This window comes from Leptinotarsa decemlineata, unplaced genomic scaffold, assembly GCF_025532065.1.
Source record: "Leptinotarsa decemlineata unplaced genomic scaffold, Ldec_3_MD MMD2_P_RNA_scaffold_7, whole genome shotgun sequence".
Lineage (NCBI taxonomy): Eukaryota > Metazoa > Arthropoda > Insecta > Coleoptera > Chrysomelidae > Leptinotarsa > Leptinotarsa decemlineata.
Genome location: NW_027412534.1, coordinates 1,477,336 through 1,492,776, shown reverse-complemented (window position 1 = coordinate 1,492,776; position 15,441 = coordinate 1,477,336).

The window sequence follows — 15,441 nt, the reverse complement described above, 5'->3', positions numbered from 1 at the left end:
GGTGTTAGCTTCCTGTCGAGGATAGTACCAAAGTATTTCACCTGAGAGAAGTTCAGTTTGCTTTTGAAGATTTCGGGAGGTTTTGAGTCCGTAAAACGTTTTTTCCTGGTGAAAAGGACCATCTCAGTCTTTTTGGGATTGATCGACAGTGAGTGTTTCTCACACCATGTTTCTAATAATTGGAGCCCAACCTGCACTCTAATTCACAGTTTGTTCACAAATTTTCCGGTCTGCAAGATTACTATGTCAACTGCATATGCAATTGTGTAGAATCCATTATTATTGAGGTGATCAATCAGGGTATCCTAATTAATCACCTCAAGCTTTGTGAATACTACAAAAACGAGCATATCTGTTCAAATCTTGCTATTGTACAATTCCTTAATTGTAGGCACTAAATTTTCACAAACATTATTGAATTTAAACGAAAAAATTGTTGTTAAGGTTGTCATTATAGAAATGTTTCCATAATTTTTTTCTCATCTGGTTAGTATAATTTACCTACGCCAGTGTAAGAGGCAGATTGAGGCAAAAACGTCAGTTATTTATGAGGATTTAGTTCTTACTATTTTGGAACCACAGTATAGTGAAAATTGATCATCAAAAATGAAATTCACCAGGGAACGCAAATTCGAGCAGCTTTTCAATATATATTTCTGTATAAAATTTTCTTAGCTAGAAATGTTAATTTTTTTTTCAAAAAGTCCGAAATTTTGAGAGAACGAATGAAAATTTTTTCAGAGGTTTATTTTCCATAGATGTGAAGACTACTTCGAAGAATGCAAATATTATAATAAAAGCATTGTCCATAAAAAAAATACACGTGTTCGAAATTTGTCCTATTCCTCAGTTTTTCAGATTTTTGAGCCATCACTACCCACCAACTACATATTTTGAGTATTAACAGTCTTAGTATATGTTTCTAATTATCAGTTGAAACGACTGGTTATATGAAATCTGTCACGAAATGGCTCAGGGACATCTCAGTCACATCAAAGGCCTCTGTTAAAATGATTTGCTTCGTTAAAGTTGTAGTGGAGTCAGTTCAAACTCGATTATGGATATGCATCATTTCCGGTCGAGTGATATATACTCAGAAGGAAATGGTGACCACTTCCGACAAGGGGCAACGTATAACTTTCTAGTGAACATGAAATTGCAAAGGAAGTTAATTTCACCCACGGGGGTTGTGACACAAGAAAGGATTTATTGTTTCGTGTACACAATCTTTAAATTGATTCTCGGTACGTAATCATAAAGTGAATCTCCAAACATGAACAAGGGTTGGATTGCCCATTCCATGTAGAGTAGCTTCGATTGTTGAAAAATATATGACAATTCACTCACTTATTGTGAAGACGAAAAAAATTTTATATTTTGTTGGCGCAGAGAGAGTTTGCAATTCAGTTTGTAATCAACATGATGGAATAACTCATGCAATTATTTTAGGGAAACACGCGTTTCCAAGACAGTTTTTAGAGAAAGCTTTCAATGAAGTTGGTGGAAACAGTTACTCACATGTTCAATCACACGATCATCACAAACCACAAAATAACACAAGTATCTGACAATTAACGGCATACCTAGGAGAAATTGAAACGAGTCGGTTACTGATTTGAAGTAAAAACATCTTCAAGAACTAGCTATACAGCGTCGATGGTAGGTTAGACGTTTCTGGAAAACGCAAAGCATGATTTTTCTGAAAATTTCACCTCTCACATTCCCTTACCTGCTCTATCGATCTAAAATATTTTCAGCATTGCGGCGTTGCCACTTCTATCAAAAAGTCCTAGCAATTATATTTCTTTTAATGGAACACCCCATATATTAATACATTTTTGGAGTCGCTCTAGTATTTTAATACTTTTCTGTTGATAATGTCTTATACCTATCTCTATCTGTTTTCGAGATTAAAAATAAATTGTGCTAAATATGGTCCAGAACATAGCCTTTATTGAAATTAAGTACATCAGTACTCTCAATTCATGAAAAGTTGATATTTTGATAATAGTTTGGACAAACTCGAAACATTCAAATATCACCAAGAAATCGACTACATATCATACAGGGCGTGCTGAAATTACAATTATTTCCATTGTGCATAAAAGTAGTCGAAAGTTCATTTTTTCAAATGAAACATCCTGTATATTACTCGATAAATTGAAAGATGGTGCAAAATTCTTCAAGATGATATACATGTCCCTATACCTAAATCGTTAAGTTTTCTTAATAAAGCCGTTTTTGTGGGAAAATAGTTATTCATGTTTCACCTACAAGTGTTGAAAGTGGCATTTTATTTTGTGAGTGGGGATTATTGCAAAACGAGCATCAGCAAGTGGAGCAAACTCACGAGCAGAAGAAAAACACTTTTAACAAATGTATCATACAATTTTTTTTGTATAACGTTACTGCTGATAATGAAAAAAATTATAGGGTCCATGGCATTTGAACACACGATCTTTGGATTACAAGGCATATGTTACAACTACATATCACGTTACTTCAAGGAGGATTATGGGTTAGTCATGAAGGACTTTCTACAGTTGGACTGAATACTACTTCGTCATCGTCAGTAACTTCACAGGGATTTAATATTACCAATAGCACGAACTGAATGTGTGAACTTTTTTAAATGATTTTTTGGTAGGTGTTCTGATTGAAGTGTTTCTATCAAAGAGATTTTCAATAACAGTTGTACAAAAAATAATTTTTGAAGAATTTCTAGGTTGCCGTGGAAATATCAAGCTTATGACAGTTTGGTGACTTTTATAAGTAATTGATAAATGGTTATTGACGGTGTTTCAAAAAATCGCCAAAAATGATTGCAAATATTGATTATTCAAACGGAGTTCTTATGAAATTATTTAATATACACGGACAGAGTGATCAAATTATTGCCAGAACTTGTAGAAAATTCAACCAAATGTATCCTGAATCAACACAAATGAACGAGAAGAAGTTTGTAAGATTACAAAATAATTTCCTTAACTATGGCTCCATGTTAAAAGCGCCTTCAACATTACCAAAACCTGTTACTTCAAATGAGGACAATACTGTTAACGTTTTGGCATATTTTTATGCATATCCAGAAGCTTCCATTCGCAGTGCAGAAAAAGATTTAGGTGTATCACATGCTTCAGTACAACGAATTTTGAAAAATCACGGAATGCATCCGTATGAATTTACCAAAGTTCAAGCTCTAAAAGCAGGAGACTTCGAACGTAGAATGCATTTTTGTGAATCCCTTTTCATTCATACACAGGAAGATCGGGAATTTTTGTCAAAAATAATTTGGAGCGACGAATCAAAATTTACGAGGGATGATATTTTCAATAGAAGGAATAAACATTTTTGGGCTGATCATAATCCTCATGTTACAAAAGAAATGGGTTTTCAAGAAAAATTTGATCTGAATGTTTTCTGTATTCTGAAGAATAATAAAATTAGCTTTTTTATCTATGAAGACACACTGGATGCAGAGAGATATCTCCAAATATTAAGGACGACTGTAACCGATTTTCTTGAGAATTTGCCTTTAGAGGAATATAGGAATCCGTAGGAAGTTTTCAGGAAACTTGACGAACTCTTCGACGATCGTTGGTTTAGGCGTTTAGGGTCGTGGGATTGGCCACCGAGATCACCCGATCTCACGCCACTTGCCTTTTTTTATGGGGTGTTTTAAAAGAAAGGGTATACAGTACTCCAGTGCCTACCAAAGAAGAATTGCGACGGCGAATAGTGCGGAGTATTGAAGATCTGGATCCCCAGGAAATTGAAAAAGCAACCACATGTCGCGTACAAAAAAACATTTTAAAGTGTTCAGAATGTAATGGACAACATTTTCAGCATTTATTGTGAAAATGTGATATTTTGTTTACTATTTTGTTATTTCGAATCATCCTAGTCTGTACTTTCACATGTTTTAGCCCACAAAATCTTACTTTTTACCTGGAAATGACTGATTTTTGGTACAGTTTTTCCCTGGAAACTTTGAGCCATAGTTAAGGAAATTATTTTGTAACCTCACAAACTTCCTCTCGTTCATTGGTGTTAATTTAGGATACATTTGGTTGAATTTTTTACACGTTCTGACAATGATTTGATCACTTTGTTCATGTGTATAATAAATAATTTCTTAGAACTTCGTTTGAATAATCGATATTTGCATTCATTTTGGAAGATGATTCGAAACACCGTCGATAACTCTTCGTAAATTACTTGTAAAAGTAACCGAACTGCTATAAGCTTGATAATTACACTGCTACCTAAATCCAAATTCTAAAAAAAAATAATGTTTCTAGAAGAAGCGACTTTATTGAGAAAACTTAACGATTTAGGTATAGGGACATGATATATCATCTTGAAGCATTTTTCACCATCTTTCAATTTACCGAGTAATATACAGGGGGTTTCATTTGTAAAAATGAACTTTTGACTACTTTTATGCACAATGGAAATAATAGTAATTTTAGCACGCCCTGTATGATATGAAGTCGATTTCTTGGTGTTATTTGAATATTTCGAGTTTGTCCAAACTATCATCAAAATATCAACTTTTCATGAATTGAGAGTACTGATGTACTTAATTTCAATTAAGGATATGTTTTGGACCATATTTAGCACAATTTATTTTTTATCTCGAAAACAGATAGAGATAGGTATAGGACATTATCAACGAAAAAGTATTAAAATACTAGAGCAATTCCAAAAATGTAATAATATACGGGGTGTTCCATTTAAAAAAATAAAGTTGGTAGGACTTTTTGATGGAGTTGGAAAGGCCGCAATGCTGAAAATATTTTAGATCGATAGAACAGGTAAGGAAATGTGGGGTGAAATTTTCAGAAAAATCATGCCTTGCGTTTTTCAGAAACGTCTAACCTACCATCGACCGTGAGTCACGCTGTATACTGATAATGCAGAACAGAATAATATATTAGTGAAACAAAACTTGCCTCAGAACAAAGAAGAATATCGATGGAGGCTGGAAAGTTCGAAGATGATGAATGACCATATATTAGAGATGCTACTCAAACTAATGCAAATAATACTGCTCTGCTGAAACACGATAGATAAATACCCATTTGTTTGCCGAAATCTCGTTAGAATTAAAACATACAAATAGTATTGTAATCACGGAACCTTACCAATTTGATATTGAGAATATCAACCAAAGCATCTATAAAAGTAATATGTCATTCACTGAAAAAATTCATATCTGCAGATATGGACATATTATGATCAATATTCAGGAGAGGTGCTCAAGGTTGCCCCTTTTCTCTCATGCAAACCTACGAATACGACTTTGTAGGTACGTGTGGCAGATACCCAACGAAAAAACAACAACAAACCCTGCGCAGAGAGTAGAAGTAAAACCATCAGGTACCTGTGCAACGTCTTCGACTTGGAAGATCCGTCGCAAGTTATTAGCCACTATGAAAAGCAGAAATTAATTTCGTTTGGTCGATCCGACCAACCGATAAACCTGTTTCGGGGTGTTTTCCCCATCATCAGTACCGTGCATGATCTTTTCAGAATGGTATGAACCGTCTGAGTATCAAGACCAAACAAATATGATTTCAGCTAGTCCTAAACTCTTTCTGCAGTTGAGTCAGTGGGATTTCCACTGCGCCACTGCGTTTCAAACTTTTCTCTACTAAATGTAACACGTATTCGTGATTGAACTCATACCCTTCTTATAATGACGGCCAGGTCAACAGAACTGAATCTGTATCGTAAGTATTCAACTAAAATTAGGCTAAACAAGCAGATATTTGGTTTCTAAAGAGCTGTAAAAGATATTCAATTCTTCCAAATTTTGTTACCGTAAATATTCCTATTAAGTCTTCAGTTGCTGATAAAGTCCAAAAATTCGCCAAAGAAAAATGGCTTGATTTAGAAATCGATCATCTGTACACTAACCGTAGTCTCTTAAAATTAGATAGTTATAGTCTATATAAAAAATTATCATATAGATTAGACGTAAATGATTACGTACAATGGGAATTACTTTCAGAGAGGAACGTTTCGGATGATTGAATCAAAATATATCAGAAAAATGTGTACACTCAATAAGGAACTCAAAACCCTCATATCTAAGCATAAACCGAAAGAAACCACTCCGAAAGTCATAAATATTGTTGAAAATCATTCATCACAATCGTTTGATAAGGAAGAGATCAACCTTTTGAACAACGGTTTGAAATTTGGCATCCCGCCTTCCGAGATAGTTCTTGAGGATATCGTTGCTAGTGTTGAAAGTTCGATTCAATATATGCCCCATTCATCGAAAGGATTAGTTCGACAAAAGGACAGGAATAAAATCTCCAAGAACAAGATAACAGATGAACGGAAGCATTCAATAAACAACAATAAAAACCAAAAGAAACTCATCAAACGATTGAGAGAAACGAACGTTTTTTATTTGAAAACCGACAAAGGTAACAAAGTAGTAATTTTGGATGAGTCGGACTACTACTAAAGGGTCAACACTCTCATGACTAACGGACCGTATACGAAATTGTCTAGGAACCCGTTACCAAAGATAATGGCCGAGGTAAAAGACGTCCTCAAGAAATGCGACAACATACTTACCCCTCAACTGAAACGGAAGTTACAAGTTTCCAACCCAACGGTGTCGAAACTATATTGCCTCCCAAAAATCCATAAACCGGGAAAATCAATGCACCCCATCGTGTCATCTATTGGAGCTTCTACCTACCAAATAGTGGCTCACTAAGGAATTTGAAACCTTGTCTATTGCGGAACCAAGTTTTAGTATAAAAAACTCTTTAGAGTTCATACAACATACAAAAAACGTGGTTCTGCAAGAAGGTGACATTTTGGGTTTTTTTTGATGTTAGTTCCTTATTTCCTAGCGTTCCAATTCCACAGACCTTGCAATACCTCAGGGAATTACTAGAGAAAAATGATTTCAATAATAACGAAATCGATGAATTCGTTTCTCTTACTAATTTGTGTATGAAACAAAATCGATTCCAGGTAGAAGGTTGCTTTTATGAACAACAGGAAGGAACGGCCATGGGAAACCCCTTGTCACCCTACTTGGTAGACCTGTTCATGAGCAGATTCGAAATGGAAACGAAAGAAAAGTCGAAGTATATTCCTAGTATTTGGCTCAGGTATGTGGATGATATTTACGCGATATTCGATACCAAAAAATCGAATATTGACGACTTTATTTCCATTTCAAATAATAGATGTCCATCAATAAAATTCACGTATGAGTTAGAAAATAAGGGACAACTGCCATTTCTTGACATTTTGGTTATGAGGAGCCAATATGGAGGGTAAGAATACGATATATTTAGGAAAGAAACAAGTACGTACATGTATATTCCTGACAGCTCACATCACTGTGGACAGCACAAACGTGCCGGGTTGAATTTTTTAGTGCATCGTCTTTTGACTTTCCCTCTAACTCATGATAAGTTCACAAAAGAAAGACGTACAATACAGGAAATAGCAGCCACTAATGGTTTCTCGAGGGTTATTGTGGATGACATAATAAGGAAGAAGAAGTTTAGGTTAAAAATGAACGTAATCTCGACTTTCAGAAAGGACAAAAACCAAAATGAATACATCTCAGTTCCATACCACCAATATACGAGGAACTTTGGAAAGATTTTCAAGAAACTAGGTATGAAGGTGGTTTTTGAAACAAGTCATACACTACAGAGCCTTTTGGGAAGTCCAAAAGACAAAGTCGAGAATTCGGAAAAGTCTGGAATTTACGAAATTGAATGTAAGGACTGCGATGCAAAATATTATGGACAGACAAAAAAATCTATTGAAGTAAGATATAAGGAACACATAGCACACTTAAAATTTGGAAAACCTGAAAAATCAACAGTCGCCCATCATATTTTGCAACAAAATCATTCCATAGACTTCAGTTTATTAAGATTAGTTAGACAAGTTAACAACAACAGGCAACTAGATGCCTATGAGAGTGTGGAAATGAGTAAAGACAATAATATTATGAATAACGATGACGAACCTATACCAAAGAGCACACTATATAGCTTGTTAAAATAAAATAATATAATGTTGTTGGGTTAACTGATTACTACATAAGGACACATTGTAAAAATAAATTTCGATAGGCAATATTGTGAAATTAATTTTTATATAGCTGAAAATTGTTTTATATAAACATATATTGTAAAATAATAGATAAAGCAAAATTGAAATATTAATTTAGATTGGTATACATGTATGGTTGGTACGCCTGGATGGTTTACCTGAATGGATTACCTAATAGCATAAATAGGGTTAGGTCGCATTAGTTTCTAGTTTTAATCTTCCTCTTTGAAGATGATCACTTGGTGATCGAAACACGTAACGAGGTGTTAAAAATAAAAATTTGGTGTTGGGAAAAAACTCCAGTAATATTCATAACCTTCTGCTAAAAAGTGGCTGGGTCTTCCTATTCACAAAACTACTTATATGCTCTTCAGTTTTTTTGGAAAATGTTCTCCCTGTTTAAACAATATACAATTTTGGGCAAGAGATACCAGTCAGTTCATATACTCCTGATCTATCCGATAATAAATTTACTTAGACTATTATCCGTTCTGTAGGCTACGTATACGCATTCTTTCTTCAAAAACCGGGCATTATTATTGGTTGGTTCAAAATATGACAATGTCCTATAACTGAGGTTATCGCATCTTGAATTTGGGTAGACCTGGTTCATGGCTTGATTTTGAAGTTTTTATAAGAAGATGAAGTCTATAATATCTACCTTATAATCGTTGTTGACCGCGATTTGTTTGATTAAAACTCAGCTCTGTCTGTATGTCTGTCTGAGAACAGAATAATATTCTAAGTAGCTTTATTGAAAACAATGAAGACAATACTTCAGTGTCGGATATATCAGGAGTGGCTCTTGCCCAAAACTGTATATTGGCCAAACAGAAAAAACATTCTTTCAAATAATTGAAGAAGATAAAGGTAGTTTTGTAAATGGACAGACCAATTTCACATTTGTAAACCACCTATTAGCAGAAGTACATGAGTTCAATAATGAATACGTTGTGTTACATTTACGGGAGGAAAGTTTGAAACTTAATCTTCTAGAATGGTTAGAAATCAATAGATTCAAGAATTCGGGTAATTTACTGGATGATCAATTGGAATTGAATAACTTCCTGTTGAACTGGGACACACGGTCAGGTCATTACAAACTCGAGTACTTGAAATGTAAGTACTTCAAATTGTAAAAATAGGTATATTAGCCATTGAATATGTAGAATATAGTTAGTGAAGACACCCGATGAAGTATGGCGAAACACGTGTTGCGTTTTTGTAAAATGGTTTAATGAAAATCTCATAATGAAGTGTTTTTCTGAATACGTTAGTATTCAGATTCAGCTAAAACAGATGAAGCGGAGAGAGGGAAGAGGGGATAGGTGAAAGCACTCGAATGACCTATAAATAGTCAGATCTCTATGGAATGAATCCAGTTATCACTCGAAGACGATTGTGGATACTAACAATCGAGACGTCGTGAAGTCACTTGGTTTGGAATCTTTTAGTTTTTAATTTGTTTTTCTTGTTAATGATTTTTTAATTTTCATCTCGTGATGATAGTTCCTTTTTTTATTGTTGCTTTTTTTTATTTCATTGTAACTTCAGTTTTCTTTCTTGATATAATTGTTATTTTTTTCAGCTCATCTTCTTTAATTTTTTAGTGACTCAGGTATTTCAAATCAATTCATATTATATTGGACAATGGAAGTCCGAAATAATGGAATGAAAAATTATTTGTTGGGGCATTTCTTCTATTCTGTCAATGGCTTCAGAACACATTTTTGTGGTGAAGCACATCTCACCACTTTTTTCGATGTTCACAGTTTTTATATATGTGATTGTTTTCATTTGCTGGTATATTTCAACTTGTAAATTTCAAATTTCATTTATAATATATAATAAACCTTGTATTTTAGGTAAAAATTAGATGTGAGGACCTTCAAGGACCTTCATTGTGAGAAAATGAATACCATGAATATATTAAAAAGGACAGATAACAGAATTTGGAACAGCAAATAATAGTTCAAATTCAACTGCTGATCTCGCAGTAGAAATCAAGAAAAATAAGGAAACCTTATAATTACAAATGTATTGATTTAATGTAGATATAATGATAATAATAATATTTATTTGTAGTTCCATATGAATACAATAAATATTTAATCTATAAAAATGATAAAAACAAACTACAAATAAGGCTAGAAACAACATGTACCGGAAGGGTACTGTTGATCTTAGTTCTAGCCTTGAAGAAAAGAAAACTAAACAAGAGAAAAAACAAAGAAGAAAGAAGACAAAAAAAAAAGAGTTAAGAGAGAGAGGGAAGAAGAAGAAGAAGAAACATGTTGAATTTATTACTGAACATTTTCAAGAAGTATAAAATCTAAGAAATCAATGGCTTTCTGATTGAGCAGCGATGAGATATTTTTTGTAACAGCACCTAAATGAAGGAACTTTACTAACTTTATATTTTTTTGTGGAATATTATTAGAAAAACTATATATATTATAACTGAAAGATCGTCGATATAGAGTGGTTCGATGGGGCGGAGGAGAAAGTAACCCTTTAAACCTCAAATTTAGAGTGTGTACATCCCTACGAAATCTTATTTTGTTATACAAATATGATGGACATTTGTTATTCAATATTTTATGAAAGAGGGTAGCCGAGTGTAAAACACGTCTATTTTCCATAGTTAACCAATTGGTTTCCGTGAGTTTATATGAAGTTCCGTCATATTTTCTAACACCATATATATACCTAAGACATGATTTTTGAACTCTCTCAATTCTTTAAATATATTTTTTATCCGGGCATGAACTATACACAATATCACTATATGCAAAATGACTCAACACAAGCGCATGTGTTAATTTTATTTTCAAACTTATTGATAATAAATGACGATGAGGATAAAGCATTTTCAAACTCATGTTACTTCTTTGAACACATTTTGTGACATGTTTTGTAAACCTTAAATTCACGTCCATTTCGATACCTAACTTTATTGCCACGTTCGTGGGGCTTATTACTGCATCACCAACAATATTAATATATCTTTCCACCAAGCTACGATTAGTACCAAAAACAAACAGATCAGTTTTATTTGAATTAATTTTGAGGGTTATGAGCTTCAGATACTGAAATAAGACAAGCTAAATCTTCATTCAGTTTCTGATTAGCAGTAGCAACGTCTTTAGGGTTAAATGATAGATATAGTTGAGTGTCATCCGCTTACATATTATGTGAATTACAATGTCTTAAAACAGAAACTAGATTACAAGTGTATATGCTAAATAATGAGGGTCCAAGTATAGATCCCTGAGGTACTACAAATTTAATAAATTCACTGCTTGATTTTTCCTTCGAAGTTTCTCCAAACTGTGAACGATCTGTAACATAGCTTTTAATTAAATTTATAGTCTATAAGTATCAAAGCAGTCGTGTTACCTTTGTCTGCAGCTTCGAAAATATCATCAGTTATTTTCAAGAGAGCAGTTGTACAGCTGTGTTCTTTACGAAATCCCGACTGGTTGACTGGTAAAATATTAAAGGAATTTAAAAAGCATTTGACTTGAAAACTCATTATTTTTTCCAATACTTTTGAACAAGTAAGTAGCAGACTAATGGGGTGCAGATCGTTAAGAGTATTTGGATTAGATATTTTAGGAAGAGCCAGTATTTTAGAAATCTTCCACATTTCAGGAAATATATTATTTTGCAAACATGAATTTATTATATTAGTGAGATATGCTAGTATTATAGGACAGCAAAGAAGTAAGATATATATATTAATTTCATCTGAACCTATGGATCTTGTTTTTATTTCTAAAATACATTTGTAAACAATATTTTCTGTTACCGGCTCAAAGCGAAATTTGTCAGTAGACATATTATTTTTTGATTTACTGTTATAATAATTCAATAACTCATTACTAGGTACAAAATGTTGGTCGGAATTACTCAAAAAACATTTATTGATTTTTAATAGGATCATTACGTCCTTCTGGTAAGTTATTTTTTTACGAGAATATATGTTAAGATTTTTAAGTTTATTCCACAATAATTTACTATTATGGTTACCACTTATAACCTGATTAAGATCTGCTTTTTTCTCATTTCTTATCATGATATTGGTTTGGTTTCTTAGCATTTTATAATAGTTCCAATCAGTAACGTTCTTAGTTTTTTAAATTTTTTTAGAGCTTTATCCCTTAGACCTATTAGCAGTTTCACATTATCAGAGAGCCACGGTTGTTGAACCTATCAAGTGAATTTGTAAAAAAAAACTATGAAAATGGATCATACCGTTACTTAGGCGATAAATTCAATTCTTTTGACGTTCGCCAAAGGAAATATATCCGTTTGCGATTGACTTCCACGTTTTTTACGAGTGTTTCTTTGGATATCAGTATCAGAAAGGGATTAATTTCTGCAACGTAAACCATTTATAAAGAATATTCATGTGAATAAATACCATTTTTCGATTGTTATTCAATTTGCAGGCAGAATTAATGAATCCAATTCCAACACCTATGGGATTAATTCGGCGACCCAACCAATTTTTCTACTCCACAATTGCATTTGAAAATTTCGTTCAACGATGAATCTCACTTCTGGTTGAAGGGCTCTGACAATGAACGGAATTATCGCATTGGTGGCGTTGATAATCCACAAACCATTGATGCTCTCCGTCCGTCGTTGATGGGTTATTATCTTCAAAAATGAAATGTGAAAGTTAGACGTCTAGCAGAACTTTCATTGATATTGATAGTAATTTTTTGAACTCTATTTTAACTTGAAGTTCTTTGCTCCGACAAAATACTCCGATGAGTTAGAATGTGGTGTGCCTCAGGGGTCAATACTTAGACCAACAAGTATTGAGTATGATCTGAAGTAATAAAAAGCCCGTAAAACTTCTTGAAATCATCGGGAATGATATGTATGAGGTGGAAAGATGATGCGACTCAAACCAGGTATTCATGAATATGGCAAAAACTAATAGATATTATGTTTTCCAGAGGTGAATTAAATGAGCTTGTCATGGGTGAGGATGTTATAGAAAGCACTAAGCATACAATATTTGTAGGTGTTAATATAGATTGAAGACTGAAGTTCGATGAACATGTTTCAAATTTGAATAAAAAATTTTCCTCTAGATGTTATGCAGTAAGAGTAACATCAAATGGACTTGGTCTTTCTTACGCCAAAGTTGTGTACCATTACTTAGTAGAATCCCACCTGATATATGGAATCTCATTCTCGGAGGCGTGTAATATGAATCTCATAGACTCTGTTCTTGTACTGCAAAAACGTACAGTAAGATACATGTGCAAAGCAAGAATTCGAGATTCCTGTAAACCTCTTTTTGTTGAACACAAAATGATTGGTGTTGTTCCCCAAAAATCTACTTGTGGATTTTTCCAGCCTCCAGTAGATCTTCAACTAATTGTCAAAATTCGCGAATTTAAAAGGGGAGAGCTGCGTAGTTCTACGTTTGTTTGAAGGTGGTTGAAAATGTTTCATGGTACTTTCATTATCTAATATAATATAAATTGATTTGAAATCCCTGGAAAAATTAAAAAGATTAACCAAAAATAACAATTATATTAAACAAAAACTGAAATTACACAGAGATAACATACAAGAAACAACCAAAAAAATTAAAAATTGAAATATTAATGGAAGCTGAAAATTAAAAAAGATTAAAAAACATATTGATAACAAAAAAATGAAAAGTAAAAATTAAAAGATTCCAAACCAATTTATGTCACGACGTTTCGATTGTTAGTATCCACAATCGTCTTCTGGTGATAACCGCACTTATTCCTCCGAGATCTGACTATTTATAGGTCATTCGAGTGCTTTCACTTATACCCTCTCCACTCTATTCGCTTCACCGGTTTTAGCAGGAGATGACCGTTTGGCAGGAGTTGGTCGTTTTTCACTTGATTAGAGGTTTCATATGTTACGTATCTCTATGCTAGCTTGACTTAATGCTTTGCTGGACAACATATACGCGACTTCTTTGAATTTTCTCCTGAACCAGTGTTCCTCTCTGTGGATGATTTCAGCTTGAGCCCACATGATGTTATGTTGATGAGTCCAAACATGCTCCGCTATTCCGGATTTGTTGGTTTCTCCTCGCTGTCTGTGTTTCTTGTGCTCAGCAATGCGAACTTTCAATGGCCTCTTAGTTTCACCGATGTATGATCCTCCACACTCGCAGGGTATCCGGTAAATGCAATTCTTGGATTCGCAGTCCGCGTTTGGTGGACTGGTTTCAGAGAAGCTGTTACGGATAGTGTTTCTAGATCTGAAACAGGTCCTGATGTTATACTAGGACCCAATCCTTTGTATCCTGTCCGATAATCCTCTGATGTAGGGAAGTACAAGTACTGGTTGTACATCCCTACATTACTTCCCAGTAGGGAAAACCACGTTAAAAAAACGCGCCGAGTATACTACCTAACAGGTGGTGTCGAAACGTGTGCATATTACATAGAACGTGACTTTTATAATTACGATAGCTCAGGAACGGTAATACTGACTGAAAAAAATCTTCAGTAACATTTCTGTAGGAAATTCTAAGATCTACAACTTTGGTCTGAAGAATTTTTTTGATAAAACTCACGGTTTTGGAGAAAAACTCAAACCTGAAATTTTGACCTTTGACCCTGAATAACTTCTGAAGCGCTCATGGGACAGATTGGGGCTTCCAAATTTTTATTTTTTATGAAAAAATGAATTTCTTCACAAAAATTTAGCCCTGTCGCAATTTTCGTTATTTCATTACTCTTTTCAGGTCTAATTTGACCGGACTAAATTCGTAGCATTAATAATAACGGAATTGGCAATGGAATGATTTCTCCTTGAGCAGCCTAGCTGGGGCCACTTGAGTATATGAGGTTAGCTGGGTCGTATGTCCCATTCTATTCGAAAAAATTTTTCACGTGATTGATTTCCTCATTCTGTGAGCATGTATATTCATCACATCACGGCATGTAATCATGTAAAATTTTCCTGAAAAACTCAATGATTAGAAATTTTCCAAAGATTTATTCTTGAATCGGTGAAGAAATAGGAAAATTCTGTGATATTTCATTTGTTAATATTTTGCACATGTTAATACACTTGAAAAAATTGGTGTTTGAATTTTTTTAAATATCCCAAATTCTTTTTTTATTTATTATTTTTTACAATTCTGAATAATTTCATTGAAATAACGATAAAAATGAAATAAAAACAACAATAAAAATTAATTGGCGCTCCAGGGCGACTTCATTGATTCCAGTGGCGCATTTGCTTTTTCAGCTGCAGGAGAACCCGGAAAAACCTGCAGCACCACATCATCTGAAGATCTTGATCTAACAATGTCCTCTCTCT